The 26,280-nt window shown below is 36.1% G+C and overlaps 2 long non-coding RNA genes across 2 annotated transcripts; both read right to left on the minus strand.

Annotated features, from left to right (window-relative positions):
- Positions 1 to 382: 382 nt before the first annotated feature.
- Positions 383 to 24,249, minus strand: LOC107837745 (uncharacterized). The gene is made up of 5 exons (XR_001663790.1): positions 24,024 to 24,249; positions 23,325 to 23,424; positions 20,386 to 20,541; positions 1,615 to 1,818; positions 383 to 566 (listed from the first exon to the last, which is right to left on the minus strand). It is a non-coding gene; the product is annotated as an uncharacterized LOC107837745 (long non-coding RNA).
- LOC107837746 (uncharacterized) lies at positions 14,556 to 15,303 on the minus strand. The gene is made up of 2 exons (XR_001663791.1): positions 15,180 to 15,303; positions 14,556 to 15,097 (listed from the first exon to the last, which is right to left on the minus strand). It is a non-coding gene; the product is annotated as an uncharacterized LOC107837746 (long non-coding RNA).
- Positions 24,250 to 26,280: the final 2,031 nt, after the last annotated feature.

Below are 26,280 nucleotides of genomic sequence, written 5' to 3' on the forward strand. Positions count from 1 at the left end.
CTCAATCAGCAGTTAAACTCACACACTGCAGAGCGTGTCACGCTTTGTGTCATTCATTGATACGGTCTTGTGTATTTATAGGCCCAAATCATGCATTATACATGCAGTTTTTAAATCTCTACAAAACAAAAAGGAGATGAGAGTTGAAATCAAGATTATTTTAATGCAGACATCATGTTGGATCAGAATGATGGAAGACTTACAGCTTCTACTAGAAAAATCTGTCGATGTTTGAAGAAGAACCAGGAGAACTGTTAATTTTCTAAAAATGAAAGGACATCAGAGGCAGCTTGGCTTTGTTGATCCGCCACCAGGGGGCAGTGTTGTGCAGGCAGATTGATCTCACCTAACCCCCATCCTGAGCAGATCACCGAGTCTCTGCTGTGAATCCTCCTGCCTGTCGGTGTTTGCAGAACTTCTTCATGTTGTTTTTTAAATGCACGTCTTTTCACTTATTACTCCACATGATGAGAACATGAAGCTCAATCAGAGACACAGACTGTTTTGTAATTTGAGGTTTTCAATGAGTGACTATTGAGTAAGTAACTGTTGTGTTTAAAGATACACTGCAAAAAAACAAAATCAAGTATATATTTTTTAGTTTTTTTCGAGTACAGTTTTTTGAAATCTGAAATTTCCAAATTTGTCTAGAAAATTTCTGGGATTAATGTCCAAATTTCCCAGCTTTTGGCAGAAATGTACTTTTTCTCTCTCTCTCTTTTTTTTTGTTTTTACCTACAATGGCCCAAATACAGCACCATACATCTCCCAGTAGAAATAGTCTTTTTTTCATCAACATTAAGGAATTATTAACTTAACCTCTCACTTCTTGCTGAAAAGTTTCTTTTAAGTTATTTTGTCTTATTTCAAGTAGACTAAGATACTTACACTGAAATATATAAAACCAGATAGGGATCTGAAAGTTTGACTAGGCCATCATTTCTTGGTTGATTGCAGCTGGTGCTTTCTCCTTGTCAGCATAAACAGGATTTGTTTTGATAGCACTCATTGGATGGACCGAAACCTGGAACACTGTTAAAGTACAAGGGGCTCATTGAATATCTGGGAAGGAGATTTACAGACTTACACAAGCTGGAAAGTCTTTTGGCAATTATTGATTATTGAATTTAGTTTTAGAAAAATGTTTAAAGAAAGTGACTGGCCTCCTGATTTGGTCCTGTGGGCGAAACAGTGCCGAGTAAAATTACTTTTTCTCTCTATTCCAAACAAAATCTCAGAGTCTCCAAAGGGGAAATCTTGGATTCATAGATATAACTGCACAAATTGTAATCACTAAATAAACTCACTTAATGGAAACATGCCAATCATGTTACTACTGGCGGAAACGACGAAGAAGAATTCAACAGGAAGTGGTAGGAGGAGGATGGGTTTCATGACTTTTTCTGTGATTTTAGTTGGATTTATTGAAAAAAATTATGCTTTTTAAATATTACAACGAAGCAAAGATTTTCTCCAAGAAAATGTTTTGTTCTTGTTTATACATTCACAAAATGATCAAGAAAAACTGTTAACTTGTGTCACTGTCAGTTGTACGGATGGAAAGAGGAGGAAATAATAAAGGTTAAAGGTTTGGTCATTTTAAATGTACATTACCTCCCCTTGGTGGCGCCACTGAGGCTCAACTTTACTTTCCAAACTGGAAGAACGAAAGCATCGAATGAAACAAGATTAGCTTTAAACTTATGTAGAAAACTTTTGCACCAGCAGCTGGAAGAGCAAACAGATGAAGGTGAAGCTGTGGCCTGGAGGAAATGACAGCAGGAACCAGAGTTAGGGTCCGTGTCGTTTCCTGACAGCCTGCAGCCCAGAACAGGACACAAAGTGTCAAAACAAGCTGCTCACTGTGGACTCTGGCTCTGTTCTCCCATTGATCCGTCTGTCCTGCTTGTCCTGTCTACCTGCCACAGATCTATACCAAAGAAAGTTGGACTTTGATGACAGGCTGTACATAAAGCAGCCCTTGAATTCAAAGGGAATTAAAATAATAATAAAAAACGAACTGAACTTTTCTTTTTTTGAATGAAAATATTTTTGATGTTTTTGCAAACTAAAAACATTTTAAATTCTTTTCGGAGTAAAAAGGCGACGGAGGCGGCAGATTGTTTCCTGTTTTGGATTGAAGAAAAAAAATCCATGTAATTCCAAACAACAATAAGAATAAAAAGTTAAAAATGTGATGATTTACCTGATTTTCTTTTAGACAAAAAAATAAATAAAGAAAAAATGTTTAGGAGAGAAAATATACAAATACACTTAAATTAAATGCTAAATAAAAATATTTACTATTACGATGAAAAAATGTCGATTAATGCTTTTAAAAGACTAAATATGTAACGGAATAGGTTAATTTTTTCACCTGCTAATTAATTTTAGGTTATAGGAGAATATTTTCTGTTACTTGGGTTAGTTGTAGCACCAGGATGGCCGTATTGTTTTATCGTAGAGCAGCGGTGTTAAACTCATCTTGGTCTGGGCCAAATTAAGATCATAAAATGCTCTTAATTTTATGAATGTATTGATAAAACCTGATCACAAACTGTTAAAATATCAATAAATTCTTAAAATTAAATAATATTATTGAAAATTTTCAGTCCCGGGCTGCACAGTGGTGCAGTTGGTAGAGCTGTTGCCCTGCAGCAAGAAGGTTCTGGGTTTGATTCCCAGCCCCGGTCTTTCTGCATGGAGTCTGCATGTTCTGCCTGTGCATGGTGGGTTTTCTCCAGGTACTCCGGTTTCCTCCCACAGTCCAAAAACGTGACTGTTAGGTTAATTGGCCTCTCCAAATTGAGTGTGTGTGTGTGCATGGTTGTGTTGCCCTGCGACAGCCTTGTGACCTGTCCAGGTGACCCCGCCTGTCGCCTGGAACGTTAGCTGGAGAGGCACCAGCACCTCCCAACCCCACTAAGGGACAAGGGTGTAAAGAAAATGGATGAATTTTCAGTCCCTCCAGGTTTTTTTGCAATAAAAAGCAAAGTGTTTCTGGTGCTAATTTGGAAATATTTGCAATATTTACACTAATTTATGAGAATAAATGCGACTTTCATTACTGCTCTATAGATCATGAACTATAATAAATGAAAGCTGAGGCAGCTGTTTAGTACAAGTAAGGAAGTTTTTGACAATTTTTGAGAAAAATCTGCAATAAACTTTCAATTATGTATCAGTACAAAAAAGTGCAGCGATTTGTTGATTTTGTGTGAATTTCCATAATTCTCAAGAAACTGGAGGGACTGATTGATATAATTTGGCAGTAAACAGATAAAAACTGCATTGATTTGATGGAAAGCCTAATATTTAAGCTCACTTAGTGTTTAGAGGGCCACATAAAAAGCTATGGCTGGCCGGATTTGGCCCACGGGCCTCGAGTTTGACACAAAGCTTTTAAAACAAATCAGGAAGTCTGTAGCATATTGATGTTTCTGTGTGTATTTTACAGTGTCTTTCCCCATCACGGTTTCTCTTCTGCTAACCATCCAGTCATGTTAGCAACGTTAGCTGAATTACTCCGTAACGCCGCAACATCTGCTAGCAATAATCTTTGCATTACTTTAATTTCTGCCAATGAAAATACTAACTAAAGCTGAAGCGATGCAAGCCGCTGCTGAACATGTATCTCCTGCTCTGTTTGACATTTAAAGTTTACAGCAGGAGTGACTAAACCCCAGTTTAATATTACCTAAATGTCAACTGATTCAGTCATGTCACCTCACAGTAATCATATTACTGCACAGATCTGGATCTGCTGCAGAGTCTCAGGTTGCTTAAACCCAAATTTATCTTTAAATTTGTTGATTTGAAAAAATAAATTTGTATATTTAGGAAACCCTGCTGAGCTGTTGCACTTTAGGTCATTAAATTTTTATTTTCCTGTTCAAAAAGGGACTGAACTGTTTGTTAATTTGTCTTTTTATGTATTATTGATATTGTATAGAATAAACTTAAGTGGATAAATGAAAAATCTGCAGAATGCAGCAAATTTTTAATCCAATTAACCATCAGAATAATCGATTACTAAAATAATCAAAGATGTTCATTGTCATTTATCTATTGGGCTTTCTAATATTTTCCTTTTATCGTTCTGAAGTGCATCTTGCCACTTTTTTCCTCTCCTAAGTGTTTTATTGTGCAGACATGCCTACAGCCAAAGTGTAACATTTCTGAAAATCCAAAGACATGATTGAAGCCATCTGTATGCCTGCATGCCCTGCTAAAACTTTCTTTTCCACCGAAGGAACAAAAAAATGTCTTTTTTCGATTAAAGCTGATCTGTTTCTCTCTGTGGGGACCTGCAACCAGAATAAAATCCAACATGACGGAGCTGCACTTGTCTGTAGTTTCTTTAAATGGGCAAACCATCTGTGCCAGGCAGCCTGAAGCCCTGCGCTCTAATTGTCCCGTCTGTGGTGTTTGATATGCATAATTAGACTTTTAATAATCTTTGCTGTGCAGGTGATGTTTGCCATGAGTGCCGACAGATTTGTGTGGCTCCAGCAGGCCGTTGTGATCTCTCTAATAACGAGTCGGGGTTCAAACTTTTTCATTAAAGTCTTTCATGTTGACCAGTTAAAACAATGTGAATGTCATCAAACTGTGGGCCAAAGAGGAAACATTTATTTATGGAAAGCAACATTATGTTTTAACTAACCACTATTTAGAATACATAGTGATATAATATGATCTAAATGATTTTGTTCTTTCTGTTCAGCTGCAGTTGAAATCTTGAAACTCTCCCATGAAGGCCATCCAATCATGACCTCTGACCCTTCACACCTGATAGTCTGGTAGACTTGGTTCAATTGGGGACCAAAGTTGGACCATCTGTTACATTTTCAGCTGCTGTGGTTTTCTTTCACACTGTACTGACTCAATCTGTAATAATTAAAAACTTGTTCTCCTCCTCGCCTGTGGGGGCGCTGCAGCAAAACCCTCTGAAGACACCGAGTGCAACTTCCTTATTCAGGAAAAGTAAACAATCCACAATCCGCTTTTCCTGCTAGCATTAACATTTTGCAGCCGGTTTGGTTGTATTTACCCAGAATGCACTGCACTATAGTCCACTTCCTGCTTTTGGAGCGGTTTCTGGTCTGCTTGGCGTTCACATAGACATTCAAATGAAACTGAGTTTACTTCAACCGAACCAAAACCGAGGTTTGTAGGCAGAACAGAGTTTGATTTGGGTCAGGGAATTCTGGGTAAATACAACCAAAACAGATGTGCTAGGCCAACGCTAGCTGGAGAAATGGCTTGTGGTCTATTTCCAAAGACAAAAAAGAAAAAGTAACCACTATAATCTGATGCCACTCCATTTGGTACCACTGAGAAAAAAGGAGTACATTTCCGCCAAAAAACAAAAAGTTTTCTAGAAAAGTTAGGAAATTCTGTGAGCTCAAATTGTGAGAAAAAAACTTGAGTTCCGACATTTTGTTCTTGAAGATATGTGAAAATAATCTCAAATTATTTTTGTTTTTTCTCACAGATTTACAACTTTTCAACTTCCTGGTTGTTTCTTGAAAATTTCTGAGATTTCTGGCTAAAATTTGCTCCTTGTTTTCTTTCTACAATGCCCCTAATCCACCGTCACAGAAATTAACTTCATCCATTGTTAACCAGAATTAAAACTTTCTGAACTCTTGCACTGTAAATTCTTGATCTAAGAGTCTGTGGAGTTGTTCTCCACTGATTTCTCCCCTTGGATTTTTTCCTCTGGATGTTTTCCAGGTAACAAAATTATTTTTTCTTCTTCTTCTGGCTTCACATACTATAGAGAAAGAAAATCTGAACCCTTTAAATGCAGCAGAAAATGTCAAGTTCTTCCTTTTCATCGGTGAAGTTAACAATAACTGTAAAAATGTATTCTTTATTTAGAAGAAACTTGTTAGGAGGATGCACTCGAAGGTTGCATTGACTGAATCTAAAGGCCTGAATGCTTTGTATTTATTCCCTTATCTGTAATTGTGCTTGGAGAAAAAAGAAGAAATGAAAAGGACATTGGGAAGTTCATAGTTCTCTTCAAATCCATTCAATATAAGCTTTTGTAATATTTATTCTAACAAGTGAAGGCAGCAAATAAACTGAAGCTCATCTTATGACTGAAACAGATAAAAGCAGCAAAGCTGTAAAAAATAAACAGTTTTATGTACATTAGTAAACAAAGACACATATATTCAATGTTTTGCTTTGAAAATGTTCCAGTTCTGTCAGGTTGGTGGGAATCAGTTACACTGCAAAACACAAAATATTACCAAATATTGAGTTTATCTTAGTACATTTTAAATAAGACAAAGCTAAATTAAAAAGACCAGTTCCACCGGAAGATTATTTGCCTTCTAAGATGGGAAAAATGCCTTATTATATGTTAAATAATCTGCCAGTGAAACTAGTACTTATTCATCGATATTAAGGAATCATTGACTTAAAATTCCTAAATATTGCTGAAAAGTTACTTGTAAATTAGTTTTATCATATTTCAAGTACACTAAAATAAAAAATATTAGATATTCATTATTTTCTTTGCAATTTGTTGTCTCAAAAAGGCCAAATTCTGCTTGGAAAAGCATTGAATGGTGTCACATCCAAGGGGGAAATACTTTTTACAGGCTCTGTGTGAAACTCGGTACAAGTGAAAGGTTCCTTGTTGGACCTCAGAACCGACTAAATTCTTGGTGCCATGGATGTTTTGGTCCATATTGACATGAAAGCCTCATCTGGCTGCTCCACATGTGAAAGGTCCTCTGTTGGACGGAGATCTGGTGACTCTGGTGTCACTGCAGTTCAGACTCATCGTCTGGATCAGAGTCCAGATTGAGACAACTGGAGCTTTTTTCTGCAGTTAAGTCCCAAAATGTATTCTGTATTAAAAGGTGTTATTTTGTGGCTCAGACTGCCTCCAAATATAAGAATTATTCAAATATTTTCTGATCCAAAAGGAGACCTATTTATGCAAAATTCACATTTTCCGTTTTCTTTTATTTTTTTGTGAATTTTTCTTTGTTTCCTGAAATTCATATTTTTTTAAAAGCTTCAGCACAAGTGCTTAAAAAAACATCCAGCCATTTTTTAGAAATAAGTCACTGTTTTTTGGTGTCTGGAGAATGAGTTGGCAGTTACCTAGCAACGGTAACGACACAGCATTACCATTGCTTTGATTTGTAATTGCTGATAGTGTTGGCCATGTCTCTCTTGAAAAAGAGATTTTTAATCTCAATAAAACACACCTGGTTCAACAAAACCAGGTGTATTGGGGTGGACTGGGGTTACCTAGCAACCCCAGTCGAGCCAAGCCCCATTACCTAGCAACCATAACGGAATTCCAGCATGTTTGTTCAGCTGGTTTTACTGCTGTGTGTGCTGTACAATGGCTGCTGAAAAAGACAAGTGTTTTGTTGTTGATTTACCATCCAGAAACCATTTGCTGCTTTCTTGTTGGTTGTGCAGAAGGATCCACTTCTGCTTTTCAAAGACGTACAGTTGTATAATTGCGCATCTATTTGCAGCCATGTTCAGATGCGAGTGTAAACATTGAGTTGATGGGCGTGGCCAGCAGCAGATTATTTAGATTTAAAGTGACAAGACGTAGTGTTGCTAAGTCCATTTATCATAAACAACTTTGGGGTTGATTTTTTTTTTCTAAAGGGGCTCGAAATTTAATAAGTTACATTATTTTAGGGCTTGTTTTTGAACATGAAGTTACTTATTTGGACTTGACTTTCTTTCCAAAAAACAATTATCTCCCAGCTTCCACAATAAAGCAAATCTCTAATGGTAGGTAGAGTTTGCAGAGGAGTATCATATGTGATACGCATAGACTACACTTTAAAATCTCCTGAATTTACGTATATCCACTTAAAATAATCAGATAAACCAGTTTTACTTGTGTCAAAAGTTTTGGCAAGAAATTAACTCCATATCGCTGGTTATCCTGTGTATCAAACCCATTTTTCCATAATTTGTATGTGGTATCAAAAACTGTATTTTTAGTGTTAAAATACAGTTTATATTTGCTTCTGCAGACGTTTTCAGCCGACGTTTCTCCTGCAGAAAGCTGGGCTGTCACATCAACATTTTCTCCTTACGAAGACGGTAACTGTGATTAAAAGCAACTGCATGTTCATTAGAGGAACTGTCTTTAAAAATGCAAATGGCAGGATCGAGCTGAAGAAGCATTACGAACTGCAGGCCTGACGTTTGACACGGCAGCATTACTCACACGTCCGATGTAATATAAAACGATTTAATCTCGACGCACCGCTGATGCGGTTTGATGGCCCGGCTCGGGTTTTTTTTTCTTTTCGTTTTTCCTGCATCGTCTCTGTGAGTTTTGTTGTGCAAGAGGCCCAGGCACAATGGCGGTGTTGTGGCATTGCTGCTAATGCCTCCTGAATGTGGCAGTGGAGGTTTAAAGAGCGCACTCAAAGGGCTCTCTGATCAAAGGAGTGTTTCATCTGTGAGTTCTGCTGCAGTGTCGAATGCCAGAGACGTGTTATGACAGAGATCTGATGTGAGGAGAGAGACGGCTCCGTCTCTGATGACCCCTCTGCACAAAACAAGAGAGAATAAACCGAGAATCAGAGCGCTAACAGCTACTGGAAGGATTACAGTGAATCCACAACAAGCCAAATCACCGCTTCACGCACGGACAATTAACTCTTTACGTCGCTCTGATGTGAAACAGTTACAAATTACGTAAAAAACAAAAGCAAAAAATATCTAAGATTGGAAAACATGGTTAAAATATCAAAATTATGTCTTAGACAGTGCATGACAGACTGCCAAATTCTTACAAAAATTCTCTACATTTTGAATCTTTAGCGTAATACGGTGGCTTGCAGAAGTATTCATTCACCAACACAAAGTGCTCTATAACGTGAAGATGATTCTAAACGTTTTTTACATATTATAAATTTGAAAAGTGCGGTGTGAAAAAGTATTCAGCCCCATTGAATTAATACTTTGTGGAACCACCTTGTGTTGGTCTTTCACATAAAAGTCCAATGCTGTATTTTTATTTTATTTTTGTGGTTGTAATGTGACTAAATATGGAAAAGTTCAATGGGTATGAATACGTTTGCAACCCACTGTCACTGGGTCATTGAACCCCAGAAAGCAAAACTTCATGCCCTGATATAAACACATTAAAGAACCTAGAAAACACCCAAAGCCATTGACCTCTAGAGATACAAGGTCATTCCTAAGATCTTTGGACTCCAATTTCTTTGTCAACAGGCAACATTTCACTGGAGTGAACAAATGTTATGTATGTGGAACCACAAGGTTCAATCCTTGGGCCTCTCCTATTTAGTATCTATATGTTCAGGTTACAACAAGCAACAAGATCAGCTATAACTATGACACACAGCTCATTAGTTATGGAGGCGCCAGAACTTTCTCCAGCTGGACAAAAATGAAACTGAAGATATTATTAAAGTCCTAAAACACGATTAATCATTTCACCCCTAGCAAAGCTTTTAATTGCACCCAAAACTTCAAGTTGGTGCAACAACGAGTAGATGTGGTCCTAGTTACCATGACGACAAAAAGAACCCAGATTATCACTGAGTGTTGGATATTTTGTAAGAAAATTTCAATTTAATTTATTTTTCAATTATGGCTGTAAAAAAAACAGTCCATGGGCCACAAATGGCCCAGGCACCCCACTTTGACCACCCTCACTCATCCTCTAGAGCTTCTTACTTTTTAAAACGGTCGAGCTTTTAAAATGCACCATTCTGATCCTTTCTGATACATTTCAACAGATGAGCAGCAGGATTCACATTGCTTAACGTTTTCTGAAGCACCAATATATGAGCAGAGGCTTTTATTATTTTTTTTAGGTTAACTGTCCATGAAGCCCCACTGTTAATCTTTGCTGCTTCTGCTCTAAACCAGCAGATACAGAAAAAGAGATAACACACTTCATTAAATCTGCTCAAATAAAACAAAATGGCCGAATGGTTCTTCCACATAACGTCTGAAATCGCTGAATATTTGTTTAAAACAGAAGCATATGAACTGTAATCTTCTCAGAAGGAGCAATAAAATCTGAATTTTATTGTTGCAGCAAAAAGCAGAGGCAATGTTGGTCTGTTTGGAACAAAAAATGCATCTTTGGTCACTTTAGCACAAAGCTGAGAGCCATCAATCAATCGGTTGTTCACTGCATCACAGGATAGTGTTGTAATTCATCCCTTTGTGTCAGGCTTTTCTCAGTCGGCTTCTTCTCCTTCTGTAGGTGATTTTCCACACCTCAAAAGGAGGTTATCTGTGCTGCTGTGTGGGAAGGCAGAGCAGCAATGCAGAGAAAGAGGCTTTCCAGGGGGAAAAAAGTGGTTCCCATCCCCCAACTCACCACTTCCTACGTCCAAATTTCAACTTCTGCTGCAACAAACACTTCATTTAAAGATGGAATCAAAGAAACTGACACATTTTTACATGTTTCTATACAAACCAGCTGCTGCATTCTAAATTTTGACACAAATTTTATGCTGAATAGGAACTTTGAAGTCATCAACTGAGCATCCACCTCACAGGGTGCTGGTCAGCTCCTCTAGACTAGCAGCAGCAGCCATTAGCAAACACCTAGTGGGACTGTGAGTCTGCTGAGCTCCTTATACAAACTACTTCTCACTCCAACGGTCCTAAGTACGATTGTAAACAGCAAAATGAGAGGCATTGTTGTGATGACGTAATAAAGGCAAAGTGTCAGAAAGAAATTGGAGCTTCTTAAAGGAAACCTATGATGCAAAATTCACATTTCTTACTTCCATTGAGTCTCTACTGCGTTTAAAAACAACCCAAGCGCTTAAAAAAAATCCACACCGATGATTTTTGGTAATAAGTTCATGCTTTTTGGTGTCGTGAAAAAGAGCCATTTTAAAAACCTTTGGAATGTAACGACACGAATCAGCACACAATAACTGTTACCTAGCAATGCCAGAGGAGTTCCGCACCATTACCTAGCAACCGGAGCTCTAGTATGTTTTATCAGCTGGTTTTACCACTGTATTTGCTGTATAATGGCTGCTGGAAAAGACAAGTGTTTTGTTTTTGACTTCCTATCCAGAAGCCACTTTCTGCACCTTTGTTGGCTGCACAGGAGGCTCCACTTCTGCTTTTCAAAGACATAAAAAAATGGATTAAAATCTCATTATCTAAGAATAATTTTGTGCAAAAATGTAAAGAATATGTTTTTTTTATTACATAGACCTATCCTAAACTTTTTAAGCTTTTTCATGAAGCATCCATCCATTTTCTTTACACCCTTGTCCCTTAGTGGGTTTGGGAGGGGTGCTGGTGGCTATCTCCAGCTAACATTCCAGGTGAGAGGCAGGGTCACCCCAGACAGGTCGCCAGTCTGTTGCAGGGCAACACAGAGACACACATTCACACCTAGGGACAATTTGGAGAGGCCAATTTGTTCTTTTGGTACCTGGAGAAAACCCACACATGCAGAAAGACCATATGTGGGATGAATACCAACACTATCCTGGGCTGGGAATTGAACACAGAACCTTCTTGCTGCAAGGCAACAGCTCTACCAACTGCACCACTGTGCAGCCCTCCAGGAAGCATAATAGGTCATATTAAATCTAACTTTATATCTTGTTTTGCAGTGAAAACGTATTTTTTCACACACAAAGTTGTGAAAACAGAATACCTGTGTACCAGATTTCAGAGGGAAGAGCTGGTTTTAGTCGAACTGAGCCATGGATTGTTAGGATGTGTTTTTAACACTGACTATCAATTAAACAAAGCCGATTTCAAGATTCCTCTCATTAACTTCAAAGCAGAGATCTGTGTTCGGTCAGAAAGTCAAAATTCCCATAGGAGTCTCATGAAACAAAAGGAGAAGCTGCTCATTCGCAGAGATTAAAAAGTAAGATAATCAAACATGCGCAATAGTTTATGCTTTCAAACATTACTGAAGGTGAATTTGTCAGAATTTACATTTCAAACACAATTTAGCACAAAAAACAAGGATGACTGACATCTACAAAGCTGGAAGTCTTTCTATTATTTATCAAAGTAAGCAGTTAGCACATAATGAATTAATAAGGCAATTGTGTGTAAGTGAGAGTTTCCATTCAGCTCCTTTTTGAAATGTACATTTGACAAATATCACAGCGTTTTCTGCAGCCAGACTGCAAATATTCATGGACTCTTCTGAAAAATTAATGAACCAACACAAGAAAAAGTTACTCAGGATGCACAAAACAATATAAATAAAACTAAAATCTATTTTATCACTGGGCATCACTTGATTTATTTATGGTTAAACTCTGGTTAAACCAAAATTAACCATATTTTATTAATTTCTCAACAAATTTAAGAACTTATACTTTATACATTTCTGGACTTTTTTGTTTCAAGCAGATGGAAATATAAATATGTGCACATTTTTTAATAAGAGGCCCCCTTTAAATGTGACAAAAAAGAATAAATCTGTAAAGGAGAAAACTTTGCATTTTCCAGATTTCTTCTGTTCTGTCTGCATATTTGTAAACAAAGCTGTTTAGGCCGCCTGCCCATTGAAATATGAACATTTCTTTGGGTAATTAGAGGAAATAGAATAAACCCTTCTGCATTACAGCTCCAGGATATTCTGACATGGAAAGCTGCACTGACAAAATAACCTTAATACTCATCTTTTTAGATTAGCGAAACAATGCCTGAGCTGGAAGGGGTGAAAAAAAAAAGAAAAGATGACTGCCGACCTGACAGGGAGCCAACCTGAAAATTGCTTTTGGATTAATATATTTAAAATATGCATTCACATATATCATTTACCTCAGATGATGGGCTGGCTGTAATTTTCTCTGTAAAACCAGACTTGGCCGAAATGAAAAAGGAGGTCACATTAATGTAAATGTATTTTCTGCATTCAGCTAAGGATTTCATCCAATTTGGTTTCCAGTAAAAGAAGTCAGAGTCCACTTTCTGCTCAGGGGCTCAATTTAACACACACACACACATGGGCGCGCACACACACACACACACACACACATAGAGAAAATGAGTGGCAGAACAATGCAGAACATTTTCATGCAATTAATACATTTGTATTAATATTAGTTTTTACAACCATTCTGAGATTATAATACAGTTCAATTCAAATTTAAAAATGCTAAAACATTAACATAACTTATAATGTTAATAAACATTAACATTATAAGTTTCTTTAAAGAAACTTATAAAAAAACTTATATGCCAGGAAGTATCTCCAGTAGCAGTCTGTATTCCAGCTGCTCTGGCTAAACCACTATCTGAAGACACTGTTGTTGTAAAACATGAAAACATTGAAAATGCAGCTTTTTATGCATTTCTGGTTGTTGGCAGGTGAATTTTCATACAAGTTCTAAGCTAAATGTTTAACTTAAAGTTAAGGTAAACATTTGTAAACTAACAATTTAGTTTGCTAACAAAATATTTAGCTCCAAACTAGAACAGAACATTTAATTTTTCTGAAAGAAATTAATCTTCAACACAACTATAAAGTATTCAAAAAGGACATTAAAACAAGATAAAAATCATAAAGATGTTTAAATACCTCTGCTGTTAAACGCTGTAATTGTGGTCATATTGAATGATTATAATATTTAGCTTGCTAACTAAATGTGGAGCTACATATTGAGCTTATTTGCAAATTAAAGTAAGCTGGAGCTAATTTTAGCTTGATAACTAAATATTGAGCCAAATATTTAGCTTGCTAACTAAGCATGGAACTAATTATTTAGTTTGTTAACTAAATACGGAAATAAATATCTAGCTAACTTGCAAAAAATATTTAGTTAAATAACTAAATATAGAGCTAAATATATGTGAAGCATTTTGCTAAGCATGAAGCTAAATATTTAGCAAACTAAATATTTAGTTAGCCAATTAAATATTTAGATAAATATCTGGCTTGCCAACTAAATATGGAGTTAAATATTTAGATTACATGCTAAATATTCAGTTTGCTAGCTAAATATATGCTAAATATTTGGATTGCTAGTTAAGCAAAGTTAGTTTGAAACTGTTAAGAGAATGGTGAAAATATGTTTTTTTATGACAGGGTGTTAATTTTTCACTGTAATTTTACAAAGAGCACCTCATATTCTTTTCATTTGTGGACAATAAATTTGCATTTATTGACTTTTTAGTAATTATTCTGAAGGCAGTTGATTGGATTACTTTGCATTTAGTGTTATAAGAGAAAAGGGGTTAAACACAAATTTTGGGGGTAAAATATTTAAAAAGCATAATTTTACTTCAAGTCTGAATCCCTCTGTAGCTCTATAGTACATGCTATTAAAATAAATACATGGAAGTTTGTTATTGTTGTGTGGAAGAAAATGTTTTTCACGCTTTAAGAAGATCGGATGTATCTCTTTAAATGTTGTTGAGATGAACAAATGGACTAAGGAGGAAAATAGGGAAACACTTCAATAATAAATAAGGGTATCTGGGACAGAGTCCAGTCATAGCCGCAGGGGTTTGTGTCCCAATATTTCAGCCATAAAATGCATCTTTATCCCCACTTTTATTCCTCTCTTGTCCCACAGAAACACTCCCACCAGCACAGCAGGTTGGCTCTCTGGATCGTCTCCATGAAAAGTTGAAAAGCGAACAAACACGAGTCGCCACCATGTCGTGGGAGTTGAAAGAGAAACAAAATGGCCGCGAGGTGGTGGTGTGTTTTTTTCCAGACTCTTGGAGGTTGATTGAGCGCTTAGAAGATAAGCTCGGTGACATTAGATATCCCGGTGGGCGGGGGAGGGGAGGTTAATCTCATTCTCCGTGATGATGTATCCGAAGCGACTCTTTTAGCCGCTGGTGTCGACTCTGAATACTCCTTGGGTTCCAAGGGCAGCGGGAAGTGTCCGCTGGAGCCGCTGCATTGATTGCTCCGCGATTTGATTAAACCCTCGGCTCTTCTCCAAATGTAAGACAATAGCATTGAGATAATCCCAACTTCCCTCCTCAGGTCAGAAGTAATGGGGTTTAACGACATAGCTGTGCGCTCATGTAACACCTCTGGACACTTTTGAGTCATCCCAAACTTTTACAAACTGTTGGAAAAGAAAGAAATCGCACCACACTGCAAAAAGACAAACGCAGTTTTGGTCTAGTTTCTATCACAAATATATTAGTACGCTTGAAATAAAACAAAACTAACTTACAATTAGCTTTTCAGCTAGACATAGTAGTCTGTTTTAAGTCAATAATTCATTAATATTGATGAAAAATACTCCCACTGACAGATCATTTCACTTGCTACCAATGACCCGTTAAAAAAACGCCCAACTGTTAAGCGACTGCCCGGTTACCTAGCAACCCCAGCCAAGCCGTTTCCTAGCAACCACAGGGAAGCCCAGTCCCGTTCTGCCCATCTAGCTGAAAGTTACTTTTAAGTTACTTTTGTCTTATTTCAAGCGCACGAAGATATTTGCACTGGAAACTAGACCAAAAATATTTGGTAAAATCCCAAATATACCAGTGGATCCCAAATGGCTACAAAAACAATTAAGATCTAATATTTTGTAACAAATCTCGAGGTAGGTAATAAGTGCTTAATATTGATAAAAAAAATACAATTACCATTTGGAGATTATTTATCTTACAACAAGACATGTTCCCATATTATAAGTGAAATGGAACTAGAACTTTTTAAATAAGTATTAACAAATAGATTACTTAAAAATACCTCGTGTATGTTGCTGAAAAGTTACTTGTAAGTTAGTTTTACTTTAATTCAAATATATTAAGATATTTGCACTAGAAACTAGACAAAAACACTTGGTAAGATTTTGTGTTTTTGCAGTGCAAGTATTTTATCTTTGGAAAGCCCGTGTTTTATTTGAGTTTACTTTAGCTGTACACTGGAAAAACACAAAATCTTACAAAGTACACTTGAAATAAGACAAGATAAACTGATGGTATTTTTATTTAATTGTTAAACTTTATTGCAAATAGTTTAAGTGGCAAACCAAAAAGGCGACTGACTTTAGGAATTATAGGCTTAAAACAAGCTCCTATATCATTTTGAAAAGTTAGTTCTGTCTTACTTCAAGCATACAAAGATTTTTGGACTAGAAACTAGACCAAAAATACGTGGTAATACTTTGTATTTTTGCAGTGGAAGGAGAAAACCCGCTCCCGGATATACACAGCATATCCCAAATGGCTGCAAAGATAATTAAGATCTAATATTTAGTGAGGAATCTCAAGGTAAACATCTCAACGGCCCGGCGGTCTCTAGTGGGTCATATCATCCCAAAGGGCAAACTGTTAAATAGGATCCGAGTTCATCCTCTGAAGCCCGTGGCCAACATCTTTATTGGCCCTCATTAGCAGCCGTCCTGTACAAAGTTATTCACTCACTGATTACAGAACCAGGCTCAGGGCAGGAAAACCGCAGCCCGGGAAATCATTAATTGATGATCCTGCGATTCCAGTCCTGCTTAATGTGTTTCTCCAAGCAGAAAGTAGAAAGAGCGGACTCAAACCAACAGCTTTAGTTTCAAACGTCCTCCCCTCCATGAGGTCTTTTTTCCCTGCATTTCTTCAGGAAAATACCTCATTGTAGATTATTCCCTTCTTAAAGCAGAAAATCATGGGAAAAGGTTGGACTAAATTTAAAAAAGAAAATCAAATGACATCCTAAAACCATTCCTCAAGTGGAGAAAACAAATAACATCTTTGCTTTTATGGTTCGTAATAGAAAAAATCTCCTGAAAACTACAAAAACGGCTGTTTTGACAGGTGTGTTACATTGCAAAAAACAAAATCTTACCAATTATTTAAGCGTAGTTTCAAGTGCAAATGTAGCAATGTGAAACCGGAAGTTTATTATGGTAGGAAATTAAAAGAGCACCGGTAGCTTTTATTTTGAAAAGCCGGCAGAGCAACTTCAAAACACCAGGAAATTTCCGGTTTGGAATTATTATTTTATTTGCATTTAATGTGTTGTTTTGATTGTAATTGTTAATAATTATCTTTAATGTTTAGCATATTAAGCTCATAGTTTGTTATTTTGAGAGTCAGTTCGGTGTTTAAACAGAAAAGTTAACAGATCGTACCATTATGGCGGGCGAATTGTTTTCCCATGCTAACGGAAGTCCTCTTGGATTCCGTTGGAAAAAGTACTAGGGTTTCTTTTTCTGTGCTTAATATATGTATTTTAAGTATAATAAATGATAGTTCAGCGTCTTATGGAGCAGTTAAGCTTTGTTGAAGAGCGGTAGGACTGTGTTAGCAGCTCTTATGTTACATGAAACATTGCTAACAAAGTTGCTGAAATAGTATTGCTGCTGGTTAAACAGGCGCTGATTCTGACTATTTTCTGTTATTTTAGTGCAAGAGCATTAAAAGCATCTTCAAATCAGTTGTTATGAACTACGCTAAACAAATATACAAATATATTATTTGTCCCAAACAAAATGCTTCTTACCTGGAGGAACTGAATCTCCGACAAAGAGATTTGTGGAAAATATTCTTAAAAAATAGCTACGTGTCGTCACTGGGGGACATGCGCTAAAGATACGTTTTAGCGCATGTAAAGTTTCTTTCTAATGTAGTAACTTTTCAGGCATTTGGGGAAAATAATACAGCCTGACAGACGTGATCTAAATATAGTTCAGTTTTGCTGTTTAAGTATTTTATGTTCCATTACTAATTGCTCACTCACATTTTGCAACTGCAAAATTTGTCCAACACAACTATGTCGAGAACGACACATTGGTACAATGATAGAAAACTTTGGGCAGTCAAATGTTTGGAAGATTAAAAAATATAACAATAGTAAAATAGATGGCCACCAGCAATGCCTATCTTGAGCAGCAGGACAACCTAATAAAAGTATGACACACGTTAATTTTTGCAAAGCAATTTAGCACTCTTTATATTGATTGGTTTGGGATCAGACCATTGCGTTTTAGTGTCAATTTCTCAGTGGTTTCCCACAAATAATTTCATAAACTTAATGTATGATATGTTGGAAATTGTTTTGCTTTTCTTCAAAAACAAAGCAAAACCTATAGATTGGCTGAAAAAGGAAAGAATGAAGGTGTTGCAAGAGCCCAGTGAAAGTCTGGACCGCAGTCTGATTGAACTGCCAGGAGCTTGAAGAGAGCTGTGCAGAAACGAATGTCTAACTCCAAAACACTGCAGCAAAGTTGGAAAGAAAAGTTAACAGTGAAAGACTGATAAAGTCGGACAGAAACAACTGCAGGTAGATATTACTGCAAGATTTCTTAGAAATACTTCTCAGTCTCGTCGCTGTTTGGTAAAAGGTAAAGAGAAATCTGTTGTGTTTTTCTAACATTTGAGGTTTAATTTGAGAGAGTACATAAAACCTTTAAGAATGCATCTTTCCCATGAACACTGTTGATCTGTTTAATAATTGGCTTTGTCTTGCATTAGGAGACAAAACTTAGAATGTTTGAAATGTCTAAAGTGAGCAGGATTATAATGGTGCATTAAGGCCATTTTTGATCTAAAAAGGAGAATAATTTCACCAAACTACTCAAATTTGGAGATTAAGCTGAGGAATTTTTTTTTTACTTTCTGAGTTTGAAAAGTGAAAACTTTGAAGAAAAAATCTAAAATTCTGAGATCAATCTGAGAAATTTTCTACAAAAAACTTAGAAATTTCAAAGGTAAAAAAGATCTGATTAAACTCAAAACTTCTGAAGTGTTTCTAGCAATTTTTTGATTTTTAAAGCTCATAAACTTGCAGGTTGTTTCCAAAAAAAAATTCCGAGATTAATCTCGAGGGTTTTTTTTTCTAGAAAACTTTTGACTTTTCAAACTCCGAAATTTCTATGTTTGTTTTGGTAAGAAAAAATTCTGAAATTAATCTAAAATTTAAAAGATTTTGGTTGAAATTTACCTTTTTTCTGTCTCCAATGGCCTTAATGCAGCACTCTAAACCTGCTCGTGGAAATAGTAGTTTACAGAAAATTTCCAAAAGTTGAACATTTTTGACATTTAAAACTCAAAAATGTCAAATCTTTGAGTTTAGCGCTCTATTTACTGATTGGTTTAGGATCAGACCATTGGGATTTAGCCTAAACTTCTCTGTGGTTTCCCACAAATAATTTTTGTGGGAAAAAATATTTAGAAAAAAAATTGCTAAATTTTTTTTAGCAATTTTCTGAGCTCCAAAAGTCAAAATTTTCTAGCAAATTTTTACTTTTGAGCTCCGCAGTCACATTTTGGAGCTCAAAATTTCTAGAAAATTTTCTGGTTTAATCTCATAAATCTTCTGAGATTTTTCTTGCAAATTTTCAACTTTTCAAACTCAGAAATTTCCTTGTTTTTCTAGAAAATTTCTGAGATTAAATAGAAAATTTCAGAGTATTTTTCTAGAAAATTTCTAACTCAGAACTTTCCTTGTTTTTTCCAGAAAATGTAAGATTTCTTTTCACAAAAACTTTTGACATTCGGAGCTCAGGATTAATTTCTGAGATTAATCTCAATCTTTCAGATTTTTTTAGCGGACATTTTCTCCTCCTTTTTTAAATTTCTTCCTATAATAGCTCCAAGTCGGCGTGGTAGCAGGTTTGGTGCCTGTAAGACAATAAAACCCTCCGCCTCCTGATAGGAGAGTGATTCCTCTGACAGGTTGAGTTTTGTGTTTCTGGGAAAGCGATCTAATTTAGACGCAGTAAAATCAGTGATCCTGCTGAGGTGACGCCTTCTTCTTCTGCTGCATCTTTTTTTGTCTCGGCTCCACAGTTTTCCGCAGCTTTTCCCGTCAGCTCAGCTCACTCCATTAATTTCCTCAGAAGTGCCGCTGAATGCTCCCGTAATGACGACAATTAACCAGGAATCGCAGTAATATTAAAGACCAGAATCAGCGCGCATCAGCCAACTCTGAATGCTAATTGACTTGATTGTTATTAATTTTGACATTACATTCTAATTAAAGATGGTAAAACACTGATATTATTTTCTTTTCATTTTATGCTGGGAGATTAGGGAGGCCATTGATCACACCTGAATAACTCTGTGTGTGTGTGTGTTGCTAATTAAAGACCGAGATTGCAATTAAGATAATGAGTCCAAGTTTTTAATTGAAGCACGCAAACATGTTTTTTTTTAACCCTGTCAGTCAGAAAAGATTCACAAGAGTTTAATGAACGGAGACATCCTGAAATAAAAATAGAAATGCCAGTTTTTCTGTCTCTGCTGCTAAAATTGGTTATTTTGGATGGAAAGTACTTTAAGCAGCAGTCTAATTTAAACACTCACGCCACCTCATATCATCTACCTGTCTTTTAAATAGTTTTGTTTTCCTTCATTGTCTCCCTGTCTTGTGTTGCAGGCGCAGCGTCTCCTCCCGCCACTTACAACCCGTCTCCAGGGCAGAAGCAGACAACCCACCTGCAGAGCGCTCTTCCAGGATCCGCTCCATCCAACCAGTCTGCAACAAATCATTGCTCAAGCTGTTTAATCTCACCGAAGAGGCTGAGTCTTCTCCTGCTCTATTTTAAACACAAGTTGAATCCATTTTTCTTCACCAGAGCTTCGGCTCAGACTCTGAAAGAATATTTTAAATGGGACACATTAAGGAAAATTCACCTTTTGTATGTTTTTGTACTTCCATTTCGGTCTTTATTAATTCTAAAAGCAACCAATCAGCCATTTTTCACAATAAATTAATATTTTTTGGTGTCTGGAAAATGGGCCGTTTCAAAAACTTTTGGAGTATAACATAACAAATCAGCAGGCACTGACCGTTACCAAGCAACCCCAGCAGAGTTACCTAGCATCTGTTACCTAGCAACCCAAGCTGAGCTCCAGCACGCTTGGTCAGCTAGTTTTACTGCTCTATGTGTTTGTTTATTTAAGTCAAGTATACACTGCCAAAACACAAACTCACACCAACCCTACTCGGTAAGGTTTTGTGTTTTTACAGTGTCCAGAACTAGTTACTAAATTAACTGAAGCTAGCTATATCATAATGTGAATTGTATTGATTTTACACTGCAAACACACAAAGTCTTACAAAGTATTTTTGTCTAGTTTCTAGTGCAAATACCTTCACATGAAAATAGATAAAAAAATAACTAAAAAGTAACTTTTCAGAAAAATATAGGAGCTTGTTTTAAGTTAATAATTCCTTAATACTGATTTAAAAATAAGTTCCAGTACAGATTATTTCACTTAAAACATGGGAAAAATGTGTTACTATAAGTGAAATAATCTACCGGTGAAACTAGTACTTTTTTAAAATCAGTGTTAAGGAATTGCTGACTTCAATCCAGCTCCTATATTTGGCTGAAAAGTTACTGATAATTTAGTTTTGTCTTATTTTAAGTGTACTAAAATATTTGCACTAAAAACCACACAAAAATACCTTGTTAGATTTTGCTTTTTTGCAGTGTTGTAGGTCACCTTTACATTACAGCACAAGACCAATTATACTATCACACTGGGTTACTAAACTTGTTATATTAAGCCATTAATTATTCATTAAGCTCATTGTTTTACTTGGTGATAATAGTGCAGTGTAACACAAGAAGAAATCTACCTTTTTTAACATGTTAAACAGGTGTTATCATGACAAAACTCTAATAAAACTGTTGTGGTTTAAAAATACAGCGGAACAGAAGGATGGAGTAATATTTGAAATATTTCAGAATTATTTATTGATGTTTTCCTGTTTTGCAGCTGAAGGGCAGAAAGCTGTTTATTAATAATTTGATCTGTTTCATTTTTGTTTGCAAAGTTAATACACACCTCATCTACATCTGTCCAACCATGAACTAATTCAATCTTTTCAAATTATCAACATGCTTTTATTAGATTTTTCAGTCGAATATTATTTTGTTCCTGCAACTAATGATTCATTATTTCCTTTGTTGCTTTAATGGAAACACTATGAATGTCTTTGAAGTAGCTTAGGAAAACAACAGAGCTATGTTTGGGTGTTATTTCATATTTTTCGCCTTGGATCTCCTGCAGATTCACAACCCGACCTGATTTTTTGCTAATGAATGAAAAGTTGGAGTCCATGCTGGTTCCAGACGTTTCTGCACCGTGACGTTGCGCTGCAGTTGGAAGGATTCGACCTAATTAAAGGGAACGTCCTGATGCAGTGGGGCATCCCAACGTTGTTCCTTTGATTGGAGTGGCAGTCAATTTATTACCGGATACGGCCGGCCAACATTTACCTCCGTACAGCGGGCCTCTCGCTTTCTGTGCTTCGTGCAGCAAATGTAATTTGTCATTCATTATGTTTTTTTTAAAAAGTATTTTATGTTAGCCTCAGTGGGTCATCTTAGCTGAATCAGAGTTGATGTGAATTAAAATGTGACTCTGAATTTAGGTTGAAGATGTTCATGAAATGTAGTAATTTACTGCAAAACACAAAGTCTTAAGTATTTTTGTTTAGTTTCTTGTGGAAATATTTTAGTTAACTTGAAATAAGAAAAAATTAACTCTCAAGTAACTTTTAAGCAAAAATAGCTTGGTTTAGGTTTTTAAAAAATTACTTAGTATTGATGAAAAAGTACTAGCTCCAACGGGATTACGATTGTACAAAAAACAGAGCACATTTCTGCCAAAAAACTTAGACATTTTGAGATAAATCTCACAAATTTTATTTAAAAAAAAAACTCAGAATTTTCTAAGTTTAAAGTGTAAAATTTACGAGAAACAAACTCAGAAATGTTGAGATTAATTTCACATATTTTATTTTTAAAAAACTGAAATTTTCTGAGCTTGAAGTGTAAAATTTGCAAGAAAAAAACCCCCTGAAATTTTGATCTGCCAGGGAAACTAAGTTTTTTAATAAATATTGATCAATTATTGACCTAAAACAAACTCATATATCTTGCTGAAAAGCTACCTGTAAGTTGGTTATTTTTGTCTTATTTGAAATGTACAAATGCATTTGCAGTGGAAAGTAGATCAAAATACTTGGTAAGATTTTGTATTTTTACAGTGTAGCTGAATCATTGGCAGCTGCTATAAATTGCAGGTATTATAATATAGATGAAGGTTTATGACTGCATTGCACCCAGCCATTTTATTTGGACTTTGCGTTTTTGGTTAGCTACCTAAAATATTTTCACCTAAAATGTAAAAGTTAAATAAAAAGACTATCAGTTTAACTCCTTTAAAGTCAGTTTTGTCTTATTCCAAGTGTACTAAGATATTTGCTTTTAAAACTAAACAAAAACCGGACTTTCTAGAAAATCAAGCTAGAGTTTGATTAAAGCAGACTAAACACAGACCTGGTAAGGAATCTGTGGCAGTGATAAGATTCAACTTTGATTTTCTTCTGCAGATCTTCTGTCAACAATCTAATCTCTTACGGGATAACAATGCTGCAAGAATCCTTTATTAGTGCACTTCGGATCGTTATCCTGCTTCGGCGTAGAGGAACTCGGGACGTCTCTCCTCCCATGCTCAAACCTAAACAGAGTGGCATATTTATGGACATAAATATGTTATTTTTCTCTACTTGTCGTTGTTGAGCAAATGTGGGCAGCTGAGGCTCGGTGTAGAGGCTTTGATCCTCCAGTAGGAGAATGGGTGGTTCACCCTTCAGTCCTGTCAACTAAGAATAAAAATGCTGTATATGTAGAAAGCAAAATTTTGGGGTGAACACACAAAAAATGCTGTGAAAAAGCAGTTTGTAGAGGAAAGATAAGGAGTGCTCTACAAGTGTGGGCTATTTTCAAAATGCAGACTTATCAGAACGGTGGGTGAAGGTATAAAAGTAAAGGCAGCAATGCTTATGGTGGATATGTTTCCTTATGTTATGATTGTTAAGAAGATTTTCATTTCTTCTTTTTAGAAAGTTCATATAAATAAAAAAAAGTACCAAACAAATTACAGCAATTCATTACACAAGGTTTGTCTTTCAGTAGTCACAGTAATCTAGTCCCTAACACATAATGTTACCAAGTATTTTTGTCTAGTTTCTAGTGCTAATATATTATTACACCTGAAATAAGGCAAAACTAGCTTACAAGTAACTTTTCAGTAATGGGTAGTCAATAATTCCTTACCATTGTTGAAAAATACTTGTTCCACCGGCAGATTATTTCACCTACATGAGGAAAAATGTCTTATCTTCGTTCCTGCTGCCACCAACGGGCCGTTTTAAAAACGTGCTAATAGTAAAGTCACATTCGACGTCCCCTCCGCCGTTACCCAGCAACCTCACCGAAGCCCAGGCCCGTTACCTAGCAACCTCAGCGAAGCCCAGGCCCGTTACCTAGCAACCTCAGCGAAGCCCAGGCCCGTTACCTAGCAACCTCAGCGAAGCCCTCATTTTTTTCTCCAGAAACTTCCGTTCTATGCCGGCTTGAGGAACAAAGCAGTTTGACTGTCAGAAAGATTAACGACAATAACATTTCAGTAAATTATTTTAACATATTTTATAACAATGATTGGAAAACAGATTAGATTTTATGATAAAATATCGTTTAAAATTTATGATTAAAAAAATTTGTCAATATTGTAATTTTTTTCCACTTTTTTCCTCATCTTCTCTCCAACTTTCAGCAAAATTCAGCATAGCTGTCTGTCTGTGTGTGACAGGAAACTTTAACTTTAATTTCACTGTCTTTTAAAAACGGTCCAACCAAGGACTAGGTTTGTAAATTAGTGTATGGATACAAGTCCTGTAACAATGGTTACTCTGTTTTTAACATGTCACATTATTTAATGTGTTACCCTTGATTAAATGAATTTGAATTGAAAACTCATGGATGCATACAATCAGTGTTTCAACGGCTTTGTAAAGGACGTACCAAGTCTTCACTTTAATAATAAGATTCTGGTGACTGGGAGAGTATTTGCTACTTCTGCAGTAATTACTACAGTGAATATCACTGATAATTTTCTTACCAATTGCCTTCTTCTCAAAATTATTACAATATATCACTGGTGTCTGAGCAAGTCTTTACCTTGTAAAAGTTAGCATAGCATATCGAAACTAACCACTGCAGAGATGTATTAAATCATGAACAGAAAAGACATAAAAAAAAAAATTATATGTATAAAATATGTATATATTTTAACTGGAATAAAGGTGATTGGAGAGTTCAGCACTCATTGTTTGAGATCCTGCCAAACCGTCTGCACGGTTGAAACATCTGTTCGTCCATCACGAAAGCTTTGTGCATTTAAATGAATATTTCTCGATAGTCACGCATACTCAATTTTGCCTACCAAGATGGCCGTCAGCTACACAGTTCTCAGAAGTGTAACATCACATGAGAACTATGTATTACTCCAATGGATCAATTCATGGGAAGCACAGAACTTTGTCCTGGCTTTCTTCTTCCCAAAATTTGAGGACAAAACAACCAAAAACAGCTAATTTACAAAATGGTAGGCTACCAAGATGTCCGTCAGCTGCAGTTCTCATAAGTGTGACGTCACATGAAAACTGTGTATGGCGTTGAATCAAATTATTGGGAAGACCAAAACTTTGTTCCGGCTTTCTTCTTCCCAAAATTTGAGGACAAACCAACCAAAAAAAAAAAAGAAACTAAGTTACAAAATGGCGAACTGCCCAGCTAGCAGTTTTGTTGAACTTCATTTCCAAACATTGCTTTGTGAACCTCAGTTTTTCACCAGATGGCTTTTTCCGTGTCAAAAGAAAGAGGCCAACATGAATCTTTTTATAACGCTGTTAAAAACATTCATGCTGGTAAATTAGCTGGGTTTAAATTGTCACTCAATCAGACCGAAAATCGCCACCAAGCACGACCTGCATGTGTGAAATGAGTTTTATTTGAGGCCTGTATTTGTTTTTGATTGCTCCTAAGAGGACATTTTACACTCCTTGGCAGCTTGCAATTGTGCTGTAAAACCCAAGAGAAGCAAACCCACAAAATCTGTGTTGAATAAGAAAAGAGGGAAGAAACATTTCTGCTTCCTGATTTTTGGATTAATTTTCTTTTTTAAAGTAGGAGTGAATTATTTCCTAATTTGGTGTCTTTTGGGAAATATTTTTGCCTTTTTGTTCCTTTAATATTGAGAACTGGTACCGCTTTTATCTTTTCTGTCTTTATTAGGCATATTCTCCCTTCATTCTTGTGGTTTTTGCTCAATAAATTGACATTTTTCTTCACGTTTGATCAAGAATGAGGATTATAAATGACTTCCTGCAGGTGCTCTGGAATGTAAACATGTCACATTTCTTCATGGGTGTCACATTGCTTTTGATTTCACAAGTTTTTCTCCTCGCAAGCTCTCATAATGACTCAATAAGTAAAAATAATTATCATTTCTCAGTGGTGTAAAAATAAAAAA

This window comes from Poecilia formosa, unplaced genomic scaffold (assembly GCF_000485575.1).
Source record: "Poecilia formosa unplaced genomic scaffold, Poecilia_formosa-5.1.2 Scaffold171, whole genome shotgun sequence".
Classification (NCBI taxonomy): domain Eukaryota; kingdom Metazoa; phylum Chordata; class Actinopteri; order Cyprinodontiformes; family Poeciliidae; genus Poecilia; species Poecilia formosa.